Here is a 20,762-nt window from a genome sequence, read left to right on the forward strand (position 1 = left end):
AACTGATGCATTTGTCATTGAGAGCATATGTTAGATATATTTTTAAGATGGAAGAATGCTGTTTTACAGATGCTAGAAACGTGGCTTTCAAATGAAATATTGGTATCAAAGAGCACACCCAGTTTCCTAACCGACGACAAAGACTTGACAGAGCAGCCATTAATTGCTAGAGAGTATTCTAGGTTTAAGATGTGCAGAGGTTTTTTGCCCAATAATTAGAAACTCTGTTTTTTCAGAATTAAGTAGTAGGAAATTACTAGTCATCCATTTTTTTAATATCAATTATGCATCAATTTTGTGAATTGGTAAGTTTCGTCAGGGCGCAAAGAAATATAGAGCTGAGAATCATCAGCATAACAGTGAAAACTAATGCCATGCTTCCTAATGATATCTCCCAAGAATAGCATGTACAGGGAGAAAACCAACGGTCCTAATACTGAGCCTTGCAGCACTCCATAGTGAACTTGTGATCGATATGACATATCTTCATTTACTGCTAAAAACTGATAACGGTCAAATAAGTATGATTTAAAACATGTTAATGCAATTCCACTAATGCCAACATAATTTTCGAGCCTATTCAAAAGAATGTTGTGGTCGATGGTATCAAATGCAGAACTAGGATCGAGTAACACTAATAGAGAGATACAACCACGATCGGATGATAAGAGCAAATCCTTTGTAACTCTAATGAGAGCAGTCTCAGTACTATGATACGGTCTAAATCCTGATAGGAAATCCTCACAGATACCATTTCTTTCTAAAAAGAAACATAGTTGTGAGGATATTACCTTTTCTAGTATTTTTGACAGAAAGGGTAGATTTGAGATAGGCCTGTAATTGACTAATAATTGACTACAATTGTTGATATGCAAGTACAGTAAACAAGAAGTGTTACAGTTTATAGACAATATTGTCAGTTAAGGATGGAGTACACTACAGAACATATGAACAGATTTTAAAACACTAGAATAGAAAATATCTTGGTGAAAATTAAAAGATCATACAAGGTTAGAAGAGGTACACCTCTATCATTCAGTGCTATTTAAAACTTACACATAAAATTTTAGAGGAGATAAATATTTGGCATTATTATTTGCTTGTCACACCTGTTCAGATATTCAGTTTAAAACAAAGTCAAATATAGACCAATATTCCCAATAAGATTAGTTTTGTGCCTCACACATTCGTAGCTTCCTTACAAGTAATCCTTCCTTACAAATAATCAAGAGACAGGTGTTTGAGACAGCATAACAGATTTTTGACAAGTCATCAACAGACAGATGGTTTGAGCTGTGAAATATAAAGAGAACCAAATTAAAGTTCAAGAAGAACATAAAACAGGAAAGTAATAAATGGCACCAGGGTCGGAGCCGGAGGAGGTTAGGAGGGCACCAAGGCAATAAAATCTAAATGGGAAACGTGTGAGACAGGCTATTATTTTTGTTTCATACAATCTTTTCATTAAAAGAATGGCCATCGCTAAGGAGCTTTCCTTGAAAAGGTAATCAAGAAATGTGTTCCCATGAAACATGAGATGTGAGCCTTGTAAAGCACAGCGTGTGCTTGGATCTCTATAAAGACCTCAAATGTGTCAGAATATTCAAAAAGCCTCTTTGCAACAACAAGCATGTAGACATCCACGGGAGACATGTTAAAAGCTTTAACCTTTTTGTGGTATTATAGAGAATATTACAGATAATAAGGCCCAATTATGTCAAATAATCATTGATGGACCTTTTTATGGCCTATTAAAGGGAAGGGTTCAAATTTCTAGAAAAGAGCTAGCTTGCAAGATCATATTTGTCCATATCTTCTTGTACTAAAGCATTAAACTAAGAGCCAGAATAATGATGTGAAATAATGATGTGAAACTACCAGTGATTTTGTCAGTGATGTGTTCTCACCTGGACCTAAAAACACTGCTGAACTCCCGCATAGTGAACATAGCTAATTGGGATCCTTGTGAAACTTGATGACTTTCACAGAAATGCAAATTATCCTTTACCTTTTTCAGAGCTAAAAGGACTCCTGCTCCTGTAATGAGTCTTACATCATATTTCAAAATCAACATATATAGAATATTCCTTTTTTTAGGATACTGGCTTAGAAACTGGAGATCATAAGCAGAAACATGAGGGGAATTTGCCTGTTGCTATTGTAAATCGTGTGTATTAATCAATTATTTGAGTATAATTGTGCAGTTTACAGTAAAGGAGTCATAGTCTTAATTTGGATACCTACTGCTGTATTATAGTCTTTCATGCCCTTCTAAAAAATAAAAGTGAAAAAAAAAAAAAACAGAGCTCCTAAAACCTTTATTTCTGAAGGCATTATTGTCTCACGAGATCTGATGCGATGTTTTGGCTGTCGTGGACGGTCATTTTAATAATACAAATGAGGGGCGCGTTGATTGGTTGCAGGAAGGAGGGGGGTTGACACTGCAGGTAACTTCAGCATCATTACAAACTGACATCATGGCGCAAGTTGTCAATGAACCCGACCCGGCCACGACCTACGGAATTCAACTGTTTATGTTTGAGCCAGACTCTGAACCTGAGCTGGAAAGTAGTTAGCTGCTGTTTGTTACACACAGTAGAGCAATAAAAACAGTCTTACCGTTGCAATTTCAGGCAAGTCCCGGATGGTTGGAATGGCACCTTTTTTCAAACGGAGCTTCGTGGCCAACTTCGCCTGATATTGGCCCAAATTTGTGAATGATTCCGGCGTAAAATGTTTAGTGCACACACCGAACAATAAGCCAGTTGAAAGTGTTACTGGGACAGCGTCATTAAAAATGAATTTTATCCACTGGTCCCTGATAGTTTGGTCCGTTTTTGGTATAGAAAACACATTTGCATGTTGTTTCTGGCAGTCAACCACAGAGCAACTCACGTGTGCACTCGGTTTCTCCATCTTTCGCGACTGAACTGAATATGAGGGGGAGAGGGGAAGGGGGGGCTTCCTGCTGCGGTGTCCATATATGGTATATCCTGCCCCGTCTTGACGTCAAGACGGGGCTGAAATCAAAATCTCGTTTTTTAGTGCGCGTGCACGTGGGCTATTTTACAAACCCTGAGGTAAACAAACGCTTCACTTTTAAATATCGGCTTCCCGGCCAGTGTATAATCATTATGCAATCATAACATACATTGATTCTCGTGGAAAAGTGAAATTTGCAGGTTATGACTCCTTTAAGTTTAGCAAAAACAGTGCATAAGATTTGCAAATGGTGTCTAACTTACTGACCTTGTTAAAGCAGCACTCAGTAGCTTCGGGATTTCTTCGCTGTATTCTCGCTTTTTGCTCGCAGGTTTCTCTCTAGAGCTCCCCCCACAGCTTCGGAATAGATATTTGACAACACTGTTGTAAAAACTTGTTGGTGATTCTCAGACACCAGAGGCTATAGATCAACGACATCAAAGGAGATGGGACATTCTTTAAAACGTCTGCTTCATTCGTGTTCGAACAGCGTGAGGGAGCGCAATAATGACAGCATTTTAGCAGATTTATTTTGGCCGTAAAGCAGTTGTTTACATCGCGAGACCTGATATCACGCGTGACGCGATACTTCCTGATGCGGCGGCCGGCGGCCCGCCGCCCCAAAGTTGCAAGTGCGGATTTTCCGCTCACGGGCACCAGGGGGGTGCGAAACGACCACCATTCAACCCAAAATAAGTATTATAACCATTCCAATGACTCCGAAGCTGTTCAGTTAAGGTAAAAAAGTTACTTAGTTCACCTTTAAAGGTTTTGCAGAAAGAGTGATTTATTCGACAAATTGGTTTAGGCTATTGAGAATTCGGTTTAGAGAATAGGGTTTAGTGTTTTAGCAATTCAGAAAAACTGTATTACAAAGTGAAGCTTTGTGGGTTTAATCAGACTGCATTATATTATATTATATTATATTATATTATATTATATTATATTATATTATATTATATTATATTATATTATAACGGAATACCAGACTCAGGATTATAGTCAAACCCAAACAGGTAGTTATTGAACAGATGGAATGCACAAATGAAGGAGGTGAGTAATAGCAAATTCGGAGTTATTGATGACTGATGAGCAGTAAATAACAAAGTCCTTTCATTTTACAAGGTAGCTTGGGATGAAACGTTGATTGGTGAGAGGAGCAGACTGGAGAGCACTCACTTGGATGGTTGGAACAGGTGAATAGTGGAGCGGGGAGAATTGGGAGAACTCTGGAGGAAGATCTCAGGAGTATAACTGGGCATCCAGGAGAGTAGTCAGTAATCCACATTGGAAACCAGAAGATGAGTGACTGAGAAGTGTGTGCTCTTATAGAATTCTGGTGAGAGTGTGTGAAGGAGGAGCCTGTGACACAGTGACAATTATATTAAAATTAATTGTATAAATAATAATTTTCAAAGCATTAAAGTAAATCTTATTGGCTTATTTTATTATCAATTTTATTTTATATTACATACAATTCCAAGTAAAAAATAAATAACGTACTAGGCTTCAAAATATCTTCTTTTGTGTTCAGCAGAAGAAAGAAATTACATTGATGTAAGTAGTAAATGAGTAAATGATGACAGAATTTTTTTATTTTTGGGTAAAAAATCCCTTTAACTCAATCCACTTGCAATCACATTGTTCTCTGCATGGCACAAGCCGATTGGTTCCTGCTGCATCTGCAGCCAATGAGCTTGCTGCTTAACATTCAAGAAGCCCTCCACCTTCCCCAGCTCCACCTAGAACTTTCATGATAGAACTGTTATAAAGTATACAAAGATCGTCAAATGTCTTTAAGAAAAATTAAGGTTTGGGGTTTATTCAGATCACATTTTATTATGTAATAGTGTATTGTCAGGATATACCAGACTCAGAGATAGAGAGTTAGTTCAACCCAAACAGGTATTAATTGACAGATGACATGTACATGTAAGCAGGTGAGTAATGAATCAGTCAGAGTGAGGAGCAGATGAATACTGAAAGACAGAGTCTCTCAGAGACCGGTGGTAACTGGAACATGAAGAGAGAGAACACACCTCTTTTCAGAGTATGGCGATTAGACAGGTGAGTAGAATGTTCCAAACAATAGCTTACAGGAGATTGTTGGAGTATCACAAGGAGATGTATCACATCTAAGTAGAGTGGGTAAGTAGTGCATAATCCGTATTGGAGACCAGGGGCAAATTCCAAACAGCATTTTTACACCATTGAAGGGCACTTTGGAAAGGGGTTGCCATTTGTAGAGGCGTTCCAAACGAAAGTGAACAACAGAATCCCTTCTTCTGCTTTATGCGTTTAATGCTTAAATTATAAAGTTAAGAACAGATATAAAGCATATTTTAAAAATTTCATTTTAAATGTATAATGTATCATATTAACAGCAATAATAAGATATTCCTGTTGTCAATGCCTAACTTTGTTGTGGTAACATTCCATGTGAAGCTAATGAGGGCATTTTCATTGCTCCCTTCGCCGAGTGCGTTCCAAACAGCTTCATTATGACATACAAGTGCCCTGCTCCCTCCACAATCCCCACTTCTAGGGCTCTGCCCTTCGGAGTGAGTAGGGCATAGGGATGCTCACTTCCGATTGGAAGTCAGGTGTGTGCTCTTATCCTTGTGCAGATTGGACTGAGTAAGTGCAGGTGAGGGACAGGAGGGATGCTGGGAAATGTAGTTTCTGACTAGATGACTGAAGATGGGCAGATGGAGAGCATACGTGACAATTATATTATAATTAATTGTATAAATATACATTTTCACAGCATTAAAGTAAATAATGGGCCTATTTTATTATAATTTTAATTTATATTATATTATATCCGAATTAAAATTATTTATATGACAATCATCAGCACAAAATCCGTGACCGTGAAAACCATCCCCCCTAAAGGGGAATGATAAAGACAATCTAAAACAGTATTTTATTAACAAAATGTAAAGACTAGCTCTGTTGAGTTCTCCAATGTTCAGCTACACAGTATCGTCCATCACCTCAGCAGTGCCATATTTCTGCAGGGAACAGATACCGGAGTGAAAATAGGCCTCCCTCCCATTTGTCACCGGTGTTTGGGTAATGAACGAGGTGGATTGGGCGTGCTTGCTAATTATATATAGGACAAAGAGCCAGCGAAAGCCTTGAGTCAAGGTCTCAGCTCTACTGCGGCAAGAGCTCTGGCTGATGAGGAAAATGCACTGAAGTCTTAAATTTGTCGTGGAGTAAAAAAAGAAATGTATGAAGATGCTCATTATCATCAGGAATGCAATCATCCAGAGGCGAGTCATGCTGAAATGACATGTGTAGCCATTCTTTAGCTGCTGTAATGAGCTCATTTGACAAGTCATCACTGTATTTCTGCAGATTTCTCTGTGGCATAAAAATGGCTAAGATGTATATGTGTATATATCATGTGTGTGTGTATATATATATATATATATATATACACTCACCTAAAGGATTATTAGGAACACCTGTTCAATTTCTCATTAATGCAATTATCTAATCAACCAATCACATGGCAGTTGCTTCAATGCATTTAGGGGTGTGGTCCTGGTCAAGACAATCTCCTGAACTCCAAACTGAATGTCAGAATGGGAAAGAAAGGTGATTTAAGCAATTTTGAGCGTGGCATGGTTGTTGGTGCCAGACGGGCCGGTCTGAGTATTTCACAATCTGCTCAGTTACTGGGATTTTCACGCACAACCATTTCTAGGGTTTACAAAGAATGGTGTGAAAAGGGAAAAACATCCAGTATGCGGCAGTCCTGTGGGCGAAAATGCCTTGTTGATGCTAGAGGTCAGAGGAGAATGGGCCGACTGATTCAAGCTGATAGAAGAGCAACTTTGACTGAAATAACCACTCGTTACAACCGAGGTATGCAGCAAAGCATTTGTGAAGCCACAACACGCACAACCTTGAGGCGGATGGGCTACAACAGCAGAAGACCCCACCGGGTACCACTCATCTCCACTACAAATAGGAAAAAGAGGCTACAATTTGCACGAGCTCACCAAAATTGGACAGTTGAAGACTGGAAAAATGTTGCCTGGTCTGATGAGTCTCGATTTCTGTTGAGACATTCAGATGGTAGAGTCAGAATTTGGCGTAAACAGAATGAGAACATGGATCCATCATGCCTTGTTACCACTGTGCAGGCTGGTGGTGGTGGTGTAATGGTGTGGGGGATGTTTTCTTGGCACACTTTAGGCCCCTTAGTGCCAATTGGGCATCGTTTAAATGCCACGGCCTACCTGAGCATTGTTTCTGACCATGTCCATCCCTTTATGACCACCATGTACCCATCCTCTGATGGCTACTTCCAGCAGGATAATGCACCATGTCACAAAGCTCGAATCATTTCAAATTGGTTTCTTGAAAATGACAATGAGTTCACTGTACTAAAATGGCCCCCACAGTCACCAGATCTCAACCCAATAGAGCATCTTTGGGATGTGGTGGAACGGGAGCTTCGTGCCCTGGATGTGAATCCCACAAATCTCCATCAACTGCAAGATGATATCCTATCAATATGGGCCAACATTTCTAAAGAATGCACCTTGTTGAATCAATGCCACGTAGAATTAAGGCAGTTCTGAATGCGAAAGGGGGTCAAACACAGTATTAGTATGGTGTTCCTAATAATCCTTTAGGTGAGTGTATATATATATATATATATATATATATATATATATATATAGCAGAAATAGAAGTTTATTATATGTTGAGATCATTTCTGGTAATTTAAAGGCTTCTTTTGTCTTGATGTTCATTCACTTTATTGATTTTCGAGGCCTGTGGACAGCAATGACCAAGGTAAGAGACAGCACCGTAACGCAGGAAAATGGATGAATGCTAATAGAGTCCCTTTTATTACAGGAAACACACTGCTGAAGAAGATTAGGAGGCACCACTCATGGTACTGAGGTCTTACAACAAGGTGATGTGTATTCCAGCGAACGAGAAGGAACTGGGGGTGCGAGAACATGGTGGAGAGCACTCGTTGGCAGACCCACATTTCCATGTTTCATTTTGTGGACACTCTTTTGCCATGATCCATAAACTCAATAAGACTTATTTTTTGCTTTTCATATGTTTGAACTATACCCTGTCCAAAGCAAGAGCAATGTCCAGTAAGATATTCTTCTTTTTTTACACTTGTTCCTCTCTCGGTTTGGATAGAGCGAATGATTGTCCTATGCTCGGAGCGGAGCTTTAATTAAATTGCTCCCCGAGGCATGATGGAGCTGGAATCTAGTTTCAGGGGTGACTACACCACAGGAGCTGTGAGACTCCCAGCTCTTATGCAATGGCTAGCTTATACACAGCAAGCCTTGTAGACATTTTGCCCTAATCCACATGACACAAAAAGAAAAAAGCAACTACAACTTGTTTCCCTTTATGTTTGTTCCTTAATAATTAGTTCTTCACGACAATCCGTTAGGGAATTACTTTTAGGCTTATGAGCTGATGGTGGTAAACAGGAGCTGCTTTAACAGTTCCTCAACTACAGTTCTTTATTAGTGGTGCTTGCTAACATGGTGCTTGCTACATCTTTGTTGTAACTTATAAGTAAAGTGACATCAAATGCACTGATTTATGACTCTGAGCCAGAACATGCAGACCACGGAGAAGTCTTCTGTCCAATTGCAAGTATTTTAAAGTGTTTATAATTTAGGTCAGACTCAACTTACTTGCCTAACCTGAGAATAATAAAAAATAAGGTAAAGAATCCGAAATACACACCGTAAAATAACAGATTATCACTTAAAAGCACCATAAATGTACACTCAAAAAATGAACTTTTGCCTCTTGTTAAATTTAATTAATTAAAATAAGCAATTGTTTAATATTTTGTCACAACTTAATTTAATTGTGTTCAATCAACCTAATATATTTAAAACTGAAGTTTACTTAATTAATTTGTGTGAAAACTACATTTTTGTTAACTAACTGGGCAGTGGATCTGTAGTTCCCAGCATGTTTTGCAAGGGACTGCATTAGGAGGGTAAATTTAGGGATTAAAGTGTTATTTTATGTGTTTTTCTGTAAATGGAAAGATGTTGTTAGTTAATGTTAGTGTTTAATATTCAGTAATGTTAGAAACTTAGAAGACTCTCTGTAATGTTTTTGAATTTTGTGGTTACCAGAAGAGTGGCGACTGTGTTTAGTTTAGGGCTGTGTGGGGCACTCAGTATTCTCTGTACATGCATTAAACCTCATTTGCAGACCTACAGAAGTAATACTCAATATTACTCTGTAAAAAGTGGTTTTAATTAAATTGAACACTAGTAGCTCCTATCATTGGAAATAACTGTAGAGTCAAATTAGCTACAATTATAATGTTGGTGATTTTGGGCAGGGCAAAAATTAAATGTAGTCAATCTGACAAAACTTTATCTAGCAGGACTAAATTAATTTAAGTTCATACAACAAGATTACAACAAATCATTTCAAACAAATTAGATTTTGTTGGAAAAATGTAATTCATTTTTGTGGAAAAGTTTTCCTTCATTTAATTAAGTTCGTTCAACAGCCTTTTTTTTTTTTTTGAGTGTATATAATGACTATATAGCACTTTCAAGTTGTACAATATGTGTGAGGAACGGACTGAAATATTAATGCAAGTAATAATGCAAAAGAGAATGTCTTTGACCTTTAATAAAGAACTTAGAATCAACTTAGAAAATAAAAATAAGTTATAATACTTTGTCTAGTTTTTATGTACTTAAGAGATAAACATTAAGTTTACTTAATAAAATTAACTTGAAGTATACTTTTTTTTTGTAAGGGTTAGCAGTATCGGACCTGCTCATCAGACATTAACTGACATTTGAAATTTTACAGCTGATGACGCTTGATTATTTTGCTCAAAGCAAACTTTATCTATCTATGGCTCCAAGAAAAAGTGACACATTTCTTGTAGCTTGAAATGTCCCCATGATGAAACGTGATGTTATCCGAGTGTTTCTTTGAACCGTTGCCCATTCTCCAGCGAGTCTCAGTCTGCCAGCGTGTTCCTCATTAAAATTTGATTGGAGGCGCTTTGGTCTTTGACTTCAGTAAGAGCTGAGCTGATTGATATTGTGGAAAGAAGGTATTAGTGTGATTAGAACTCCACCACTTAATAGCCTCCATCATTTAAATTGGCACTCATGCAGAAATATGTTTAACTTCTGTCACATTAAGGTTAATGACAATTAATTTAAGCTAAGAAATCTGATTAAAATATCAGTTACATCATAAAAAAAATACCATGTCATTATTCTTAGGTGTGTGAAATCTGTGTTTATGCTACCCAATTTTATTTCAAAACTTAAGATGACCACCTACCACTAGAAATCCAACAATCTCAGTAATACTTTCAGTAATAAGCAATACATTTAGATATGCAGAAAGTCTGAGTGACACAGTCACAAATTAGAATGGTTTCTCTTAGACAATGAGATTAAATGGGCAGCAAATTAATAGATTTTACTTCTTTCTTAAATGTTTCGCATGAGACAAAGATTTAATTAATCTCATCTCAATTTCATAAGAGAAAGGGAGAAACTCCATTAAGCCTCCTGAGCTATGAAAGAGCGACCTCAGAGCAATTACATTTTGCTCTGGGAAGACTCCCTCTAGCAGAAGCTTAATATGGCATATTTACAATACATATTTCTCATAAACCCTGCATGTGGTCATCATTGCCAGCATCTGTATATGGATTCACTCTCCTACCAGCTGCAGGTAAAAACTCAGGCCGTTTATCAACTATGAACAGACCACCAGCAGCACTGAACCCAGAGGCTTTGGCTCCGAGAGTCTATATTTCAGCCTGCTTATCGTTTCTCCATTTGGCTCATGTTGTTCTACCTTTAAATGGGAAAACAAAAATGCTTTTTATCTCAGGCTGAAGTCAATGAAAAGATATAAAAACTTTAATGGGGAGGAACTCGTTTATTGTAAACATTCTGCAGGCGAATGCGATTGTACAGCGTCTGCTTCGCAGTATCTTTGAAGCAATCTGTTGCAGGAGGCAGAGAGTAGTAGTTAATTGGGTTGTGGCAGAGAAAAAGACAGCTGATGTTATTCAAGTCCCCTGTAAGGGAAACCTTGAATCAAAGCATTATTTTTTTCAGAAACTCGCCTTCTAAAAGTCTATGTTTTCTCCGCCTGCTCAACAACACTGATGTTACTTATGTGCAACTATTTGTTAGTATTAAGATTCATTGTTAATTATCTATTACGGTCAAATTCAAATAAGAGTGTAAATAAAGAAAACATTTGGTTGGTTTCATATAGTTTTGAGAATAGTTTTAGGTTTATAGTTTTTTTGGGGGGGTGAAAACATCAAATACAATGTAATAGCATGTTTGTAATGGCATATATATGCCACTCTCTCTCTCTCTCTCTCTCTCTCTATATATATATATATATATATATATATATATATATTGCCAGCAGATGCTGTATTATCTCCTGCAGAATATCATGAATTATTAATAAATATCATTTTTGTGGAGTTGCACCACAATGACATTTTACAGCTTGAACTAACCTTGCCTTGTCATGAAAAGGTCAAGTTATTCTTATATATCAAGTTAATCTTTTTTGTCTGCATGTTGGTTGCACCACATGACTTTTATGTGGTGGACAAACATTTTCAAATATCAATAAGCAGTCAAGAAGCTTTTTTTTTTTTTTTCTTCATTATGATATATCAAGGCAGTTGTATCACCCTGACAATTTTTACTTTAGGCCACCCAAAATCTCTAAAATAATTTTAATTAAAAGTCCTTTTATTGAAGAGTTTTTCCATAATTTTCTTTGAAAAAGTTAATAGACCCATGCACTGTCAGATGAAAAAAATAAAAATAATTCACATCATGTGATTGTGTCAGGAAGGGATGAGGCGATGAATCAAGGAGGCAAAGTAACGAGTTATGGGCTTTTATTGAAATAATAATAAATAAAAAACACTCAGTAAGGGAAAAACATGGCAAATGGGAAGAATAAATAGGGAAGGAAATCAGGAGGTAAACAAGGGAGAGAAGGTGGGGCAAATAAACCAATAGGTAATCAGAAGAGCGGGGTTAGCTCTCACAGACTGCATGTCCACACAAAACATGACATGAAAGCTCGCAGCCGATGAAAAACACAAACCGCGTAATACACTGAACACGACAACAGAAAGAACGCCTGGACAAATAAACACGTAAACCAGGCGCTCAAAAACACACACAAAAAAACAACAACAAAAAAACACGAGGCATGTGAATGAACACTCAAACTGTGCGCTTACAACAAGAGTCAAACCAGGAGTATGAATGTCCAAACCCCTACACTGAACCGTAACCGAACTAGACGGAAGTGTCGGGATCCGAACACCATGGTCCGCACGTACAACACACACAGACGTAAGAGCGTACAGCGCGAGCGAACTCAGAACTGCATGCCCACACAAAGACAAGACAATAGGAGTGTCAGGATTCCGTCACCAAACTAAAGGTACAATTACACGACAACGATGTACTAAAAACAAAAACGTTTTTCTTTTGCGTTTTTGCCGTACAGACGACAACGTTGTCAAAACGATCCCCGTTCACAAGGATCCGCGAAAACGTTTAAAAAACGCTGTATTCTGCTGCCAGGCCAGTAGTTGGCGATGTCACTTTGTAAAGAAACACTACGTACTACAGACTGAACACATAATACGCATGCGCATGACGGCATCGTTCGTTTTAAAAAAACGCGCACTTTGAAACACGTTTTCAACGGCCAAAACGCAAAAAAAAGTTTTCAGTTTAAAACAGTGTCATGTTAAAGGAGAACTCCGGTCAATTTTAACATTGAGCTGATTTTTTGGTACATTTGGAGTGCTGTCAGTACAGAGAACAACGACAAAAATCGGTGTTGCCTACACCGTGTTATCCTCTTTTTAAAATTTGCATTCAAATTTACTTCCTGTTTTTGTAGTTTTCCCGACTACTGTGGACTTCGACCGAAAACAGGAAGTAAATACAGGTATGTGTGCTGGCTGAATTAACATCACTTTTATTCATATCTTTCACATCTACTGCAGTCAGATTCACCGTGTTCACTCTGAAGGAATCATCTAACATGGCTGGGCACTTGTAATGACACATCAAGGATGTTAAGCAGGGTTCTCAAATCTCACGCATTGGCCGTGAGACACACGCAATTCAACCAGTTCACACGCTCACACGCCACACCGTGTATGTCTCACGCTGAAAAGGCAATGCCAACCAAGTTGTCCTACTAGCTTTATATATAACGTTGTATACGAGGCGCGGGCACACAAAGTGAAGGTTCCTGCCGCCAGCACGTATCTCGGCCAGATTGCGTTCGTTATTAATAGGCAACATAAATGCGCGAACACACGGAAGTTGACGGAACATTCTCGGCCACCGTACGTTCGTTACTAGGTAACCAACAACATCGCGCGAACACACGTCGTGATGATGGAGAAGGTAAGTTGGAAGAAAGCTCGTCTAACATTTTAAGGCTTGAACATTTAATATATAGCCCATCGTATACATTATTATTGATGCAGTCAAAAACTCTACAACTACTTTGCAACCAGGCCAGAAGCTTTGGCTCAGTTTGATTAGCTTACGTTATCTGAAACTAAGGGAAATGTTAGTGGGTATGGGAAGGAATGAAGATGTATTTCTTTTTATTTCATTTTATTTTAAATAAATTTAAATGTATTTATTTTATTTTAAATTATATATTATACTGTATTAATAGTATTTCTAGTTACATTAAGGCTACATACGTATTAAAGCAGAGTGCTCTGGGTAATATCCTGTCAAAACATACATTAATCATTGCCATTGCATTTGTATTTTTCAAACACTTACAACACAAAACACATTTCATAAGCTGGAGTGTGTACTCTTGTGTACACACACACACACACCTTAATAATACTCTAAAATGTCATTTGTTCCCAATGTCCCACCACACAATAAATCATTATACCGTTTCAACTAGACACATTCAAAATGCAAAAATATTTGTTTTTCCAAACTGTTTGGAGCAATTTGTTATATTTTTGTAATTTTTGTATAACTTATTTGTAATTTTGAAATATAACATTAAAGAGTTTGATGTGATGAATTGCTCTGTCATTTATTAGATTTACCAATTGTTATAATTTCAATTTGTGCTGGTTAATTATGAACAATGGGTAAAATTGGGGGGCGGGGACAGGTGGGGGCGGGGCTCCATTAGGCTCCTCCCCCAACCACATGTGATCTCACTCCAAGCTTTTGATAAAACTTGAGAACCCTGTGTTAAGAGGCTAAAAGCAGGTTTAAAACTTGCCCCATTGAAGTCAACAGGGTGCAAATTTTAAAAAGAGGATAACACGGTGTAGGCAACACCGATTTTTGTCGTTGTTCTCTGTACTGACAGCACTCCAAATTTACAAAAAAATAAGCTCAATGTTAAAATTGACCGGAGTTCTCCTTTAACGGCCCCTCAGAATAAACCAGACCAAAGTGACAGAACCCTGACTTGACCCATTAATTAAAGTGTTTCAGAATGCAATGTTAATATGCACATTTCATAGGACTCCCAAACAACAAAAGTCACATTTTTTATTTTGTCATTTATTATAAACAGCCAGACAGCAAGTACAAAAATGAGTGAGACAATCACATTGCTTAAAAAGCCAACATTTTGCCAATGCGTAACATTTTTTTTTTCTTAAAAAACAAACAAACAAACATTGCAGCGTAACAGACAATGATGAGGAGAGGCAGAAAAAAAAGCAGCATACATAGTATAAGACGTTAAAGAAGACAAAGCGATAATATTAAACAACACGGAAAAATCAGCTCCCACAACATCAAACAATTTTAACTCCGTAACAAGAGTGTGATGGACCACTGATTTCCCCACTGTAATTGGTAGGGAAAATAATATTTTATTTTCCAAAAATATAATTACAGCCTCATAATAATATGTGCTGCTGAAAAGGGTTTAAATTAACCTAAGATGGTTTCTGATCTTGGCTGGCATTTGGTCTCTCAGTCGGATCTAACAAATGCCAATACAAAACCAGAAAACTATAGCTTAGCAGTTTTTTTTTTCTTTTCTTTTTTTTTTTTTTCAGCAGGGTTAACAACAATATGGATTTAAAACTTAGAAAACAATTACTTTATAATGCAACAAAGGGAAGCAGAACAGCTGATACTCCACGGGTGTTTCCTTACACCTAGTTTTTCGTACAGTCATTGTAATTCCACAGAACAGCAGTGAAATTGTGGTTTTGAGCTGCGAGCAGAGCCTAGATGGGAGCACAGTACATATGGCAATGCCATCTGTTCAATGAAGGGCATCAGCACATTCCAGGAGAAATTATTTTGCGGAAAAATGTGCATTTGATTAAAAAAAAACTAAAGTGATGAGTTATCTGACCTGCTTCAACAAAGTTTCAGATGAACTACAGAATGTCGAGTGAATATCATTGGCATAGCGGTGCTCACTGGCATTTATCCTTTAGAGTTCTTACAGGATTTGTAGAGTTACAGCACATATAAAGAGTGTGAAAATGACAGATATGTTGAAATGAGGAGATATGCGAGCTGGGGTTGATGGGGTATTAAAGCTCAATTCCCCTCACTGTCCCATGGTTCATTTAGATTTTAATGAGGAATGTAAGCATTGTTCATAATCACTTCCACTTCTCAAATGGAACCTCGTCTGGAAACAACAGAGCAGGAAACCATCAATTCTACAAAGGCTTCATTAATACATGTCACTAATAACTAATAATCTGTACTCTGTCATTTTCCAACCTGGACTGTCTTGTGCTCACCAAGGCTGCATTTATTTAATCAAGAATACAGTAAAAATAGTAATATTGTGAAATATTACTACAGTTGAAAATAACTGTTTACTATTTTAATATATTTTAAAATGTAATTTATTCCAGTGATCAAAGCTGAATTTTCAGCATCATTACTCCAGTCTTCAGTGTCACATGATCCTTCAGAAATCATTCCAATATGATGATTTGATGCTCAAAAAACATTTATTTTTATAATCAATGTTGAAACAGATTTTGCTGCTTAATATATCAAAAGTTTGGGAAGTAATGTTTCTATATATATATATATACATATAATGTTTAAGGCATTAAGACATTTATAATGTTAAAAAAGATTTATATTTCAAATAAATGCTGTTCACTGAACTATCTTTTCATCATAAAAGTATCACGATTCCCTCAAAGATCTTATGCAGCAAAAACATGAATAATAAGAATCATTTTTAATAATTGAGCAGAAAATCGGAAAGATTCCTGAAAAATCCGCTTTGCCATCACATGAATAAATTAAATGTTTAATATTATATTACCATTTTTATTGTATTTTTATCACATAAATGGAGCATTGGTGAGCATAACAGACTTTTTTTAAAAACATTAAAAAACGTTTTTGAATGTTTTTTTTTTTATATATATCTTTACATTTTTTAATCAAGATTAAAAAAGTAAAGTCTATAAAACAATCCCCTCTAATGCTTTGATGATATTCACTCATTCTCAGACAGCAGGAATGAACAGGAAATGTCAAGACAAGCGAATTACACCTAACTTCAACTGTTCAACTCATAAATGAGCATGAAGAATCAGTAAGTCAAAGTAGATGCTCCCTATTTGATTGTTCACTGCTGAAAATAACTCACCAAAATACAGTAGACTGACCTGTAAATAAACTAAATAAATAAATCTTTTGCGATGAGAAACAGACATATTTTGTACACACCACAACATAGTTAACATAGTTAACACAGATAACAAGATTCATTTTTTACAGACCAATACTGTGAAACACTTTCAAGGCAAGGTTCATAAAACACGCAAGATCACAACACAAGATGATACAGTGCTTTGCAAAGGTTTTCAGACCCTTAATTATTTCTCTCATTATTCTGAGTTCTGAATTACATTTTTAATAAAAAGAAAAACTGTGTATTCATGTGAGGATATCATAGAGCTTGAAGCAATGATAGCTTTATAGAAGTCTTTTGTGGCATGTACCGCTTTTCACAGTTGTATTAAGGTGTAATTTTGTCCCATTTTCCCCAGACAGATTGATATTTCAGGTTAGTCTGTGATTTTCAAATAGCACCAGAGATGCACAATTGAACTTGAGACCAGGGTTTTGATGGGCCATTGTAGGAAATTCACCTCTTAGGCCACGCCATTGTTAAAACGGCCTTGTGCCTGATCATTCAAGCTAAACGATATTTAGATTTTTTTTTTTTTTTAACAAGATGCCAAGTCCTTGCTTTGGAAAAGCAGCCCCACAGCATGAATGCTATCACGACTTGACTTCACTGTATAAGCGTGATTTAAAGGGATAGTTCACCCAAAAATGAAAATTCTGTCAGTAATTACTCACCCTCATGTTGTTCCAACCGCGTAAGACCTTCGTTCATCTTCGAAATACAAATTAAGATATTTTTTATGAAATCTGAGCCTTGTCTCACTCCTCCATAGGCTGCTAGGTGGCCCAAACTTGCTGGCCCAGAAAAGTTATTAAAGAGATCGTTAATATAGTCCAAGTGGCTACAGTGGCTCAATCTTAAGTTTATCAAGCGACGAGAATACTTTTTGTGCGCAAAAACAAACAAAAATAACGACTTTATTCCACTATTCATTTCCTTCTCTCTGGGCCTCTAGTTGGTTCGCGTAGTGTTTTTGCGCAGCGCGTCTGTGTTACACGTCACCACGTAGGCTCACTATTGGCCGACGCTGGTCATGTGTGTGATACGTGGTGACGTGCAACACAGACGCGCAGCGCAAAAACACTACGTGAACCAACTCGAGGCCCAGAGAGAAGGAAATGAATAGTGGAATAAAGTCGTTATTTTTGCGCACAAAAAGTATTCTCGTCGCTTGATATACTTAAGATTGAGCCACTGGAGTCACTTGGACTATATTAACGATGTCTTTAATAACTTTTCTGGGCCAGCAAGTTTGGGCCACCTAGCAGCCTATGGAGGAGTGAGACAAGGCTCAGATTTCATCAAAAATATCTTAATTTGTGTTCCGAAGATGAACGAAGGTCTTACGCGGTTGGAACAACATGAGGGTGAGTAATTACTGACAGAATTTTCATTTTTGGGTGAACTATCCCTTTAAGTTATAAGTGTTATAACTATTTTTCTAACTATAATTCTTTTCTCATATTGCTGCAAGGTCACGGTTATGCTATTTCTTTCATGCATTCGTTTGCACTACCTTCTTATACAAGACAATATGATTATCTTTGCCCAATAATATGTCATTTTTAGAGTTGATTTAGATGTGGCTTTCTTTATCATTAATTAAATTCAAAGTGTAATGTACTTTTCACTACAGGTTGTGACTTTGGCACCACTTTGATTTTACTTAAAAATTCAAGGCAGTAAAGTTTTCCATTTTAATGGGTTGATGTTTTTTACAGTGCAAGTACGCATTAAGTGATCTTATGATTTTTACCCATCAGATGATAAAACATTTGCAAAAAATCCCTAAATTGTATTTACAAAACAAAATTGGGATCTGAATATCATTAAAAAAAAAACTGGTCAGTGGGATCACATGCTACCACATGCTAAAAATCTGTCAGAACACTTTAGCAATCTAACTTAGAAAGATGGCGGCGTTAACAGCACTGTAAAAAATAAAATGCTTAAGTAATAGCTTGTTATTTTGGGATATTCTCCTCATCTATGAAATTTGCTTTACATTCTCATAACTTACATGTAATGCGCATTGTTAATTTTGTCTGTCGGAAATCTAAATGATGATTCTAAATTGTTTTTTTACCGTAAATGTGGAAATTATTGTAATGATTCACAGGCCAATTGAAAGGCAATTGTTTCCTTTTTAGTGGGATTGTTACTTTTGGAAAGCACTGTATATTTGACTCTTAGTAGATTGCACTAACAATGGAGAGAAAACACTCAGGAAACATTTCTGATTGCAGTGAATGGCCAAAACCTTAATTATGCGAGGACATGAAAAAACGGAAATGCAGCAAAAACACAACTAAATGAAAGATAAAAAGGACACTTTATGCTGCAGAGAAAAGTGATCAAGTGTCCACCTCAAGTACACACTTTCAAAAGGTTCAAGAAAAGCACTTGCGACGTTTGATAAAGAAACGACCTGACAAGATGAGCTCAATGCTAAAGTCAGTATCGCGGGGAGGTTTTTCCACACAAACAAAAAGAACGCAAAAAGTGCTGAATTTTGACTCAGTCGGGCATCTGGGTGACAAGTCAACATTCACAAGCTTGTGCTACACCGCTAAAGCTGCTGCAGATTTGTGGAAAGGCATCGACTGCATCAGGCAGATCATGAGACTGAGATAACCGAGCTCAAAGAGTCATGACCTCTACTTATCCAAGCTCTGATATACACAACATGGCCACAAGCATATGGACATACAGTACACTTCCAGTTAACAGGTGTTGCCCATTACTGAGAAGTTAATACAATCAAGAATACAACCATGTTATCTTCTAAAACCAACATTTTTTAGAAGAATGGGGCCACTATTACTAGTCACTGTGAGCAAAGAAAGGTCAATGAAAAAACTTGACTGGCCTTCACAAAGTGTGGCATGAATCCCACTGAACACCTTTGGAATTAATTTGGAAAGCCGAGTGAGCCAGACCCCGTCGTCCAGCATCAGCTATTGACCTCACAGATGCTCCGCTTCTGAAATAGAAGTACATTCCTGCATCCTGATTCCAACATCTGGCGGAAAGCCTTTCCAGAGTGGAAGCTGGTAAAGCACAGAGTGGACCACCTCTCTATTAATGCCAATGGCTTTGAAACAAGCACATTTTGGTTATGTTCAACATCTGTACTGCAAAAATAATTCTCCCAATGAGTATTTTTGTCTTGTTTTCCATTGAAAATACTTGAACATCATATCGTTTGGGGTCTGTAAGATTTTTTAAATGTTACTGAAAGGAGACTCTTATGTAAGAGTAATAGTTTGTAATATTGTGAAATACTATTAGAATTTAAAATACCTGTTTTCTATTGTAATATATCTTGAAATGTAATTTATTCCAGTGATTAAATCTGAATTTTCAGCGTCATTAGTCCAGTCTTCAGTGTCACATGATCATTCTGAATCATTCTAATATGAGGATTTGCTGCTCAAGAAATATTTATTATTATCAATGTTGATTTTTTTTTTGCTGCTTCATATTTTTGTGAAAACCATGATTTTTTTTATTTTATTTTTTTGTTAGGATTCTTTGGTTTATTTAAAATAAGATTTTTGTTACAATGTAAAAGTCTTAACTGTCACCTTTGATCGATTAAATGTCCTTGCTGAACAAAAGTATTAATTTCTTTCCAAAAAAAAAAAAAAAAAAAAAAAAATCTTATTGACCCCAGAATTTTGAACAGTAGTGAAAATTAGCTTAAGAAATAAAACTGCATACTACATTTAGACTTTTTAGAAATTATAATAATCAAATTGTCCAAATGTAATAGAAAAATAAAGTTTACATAAAATTTTAACGACGAAAAATTTTAACGACAAAATATTAACGATAAAATATTGGTATTATTTCACAATTAGCACATTTTTTCCCCTTGCTTCAATTATAAATTTGCACGACACCGTTTTCAACTAAAAACGGAAAACTTTTTATGCGACATCACCGTTTTGGGGGGCATAAAAACGTTAACTTTTCAAAGTTCAAAATGCAAGTTTTTGAAAAATGGTTATGTCTCTGTGTAAACTACA

General features: G+C 36.7%; 1 protein-coding gene across 1 annotated transcript in view; it reads right to left on the reverse strand.

Moving 5' to 3' along the window:
- The window catches only part of st6galnac3 (ST6 (alpha-N-acetyl-neuraminyl-2,3-beta-galactosyl-1,3)-N-acetylgalactosaminide alpha-2,6-sialyltransferase 3), a 109,579-nt gene that overhangs the window by 765 nt on the left and 88,052 nt on the right, over positions 1-20,762 (reverse strand). The window lies entirely within an intron of this gene.

Source organism: Rutilus rutilus, assembly GCF_951802725.1.
Source record: "Rutilus rutilus genome assembly, chromosome: 6".
Lineage (NCBI taxonomy): Eukaryota > Metazoa > Chordata > Actinopteri > Cypriniformes > Leuciscidae > Rutilus > Rutilus rutilus.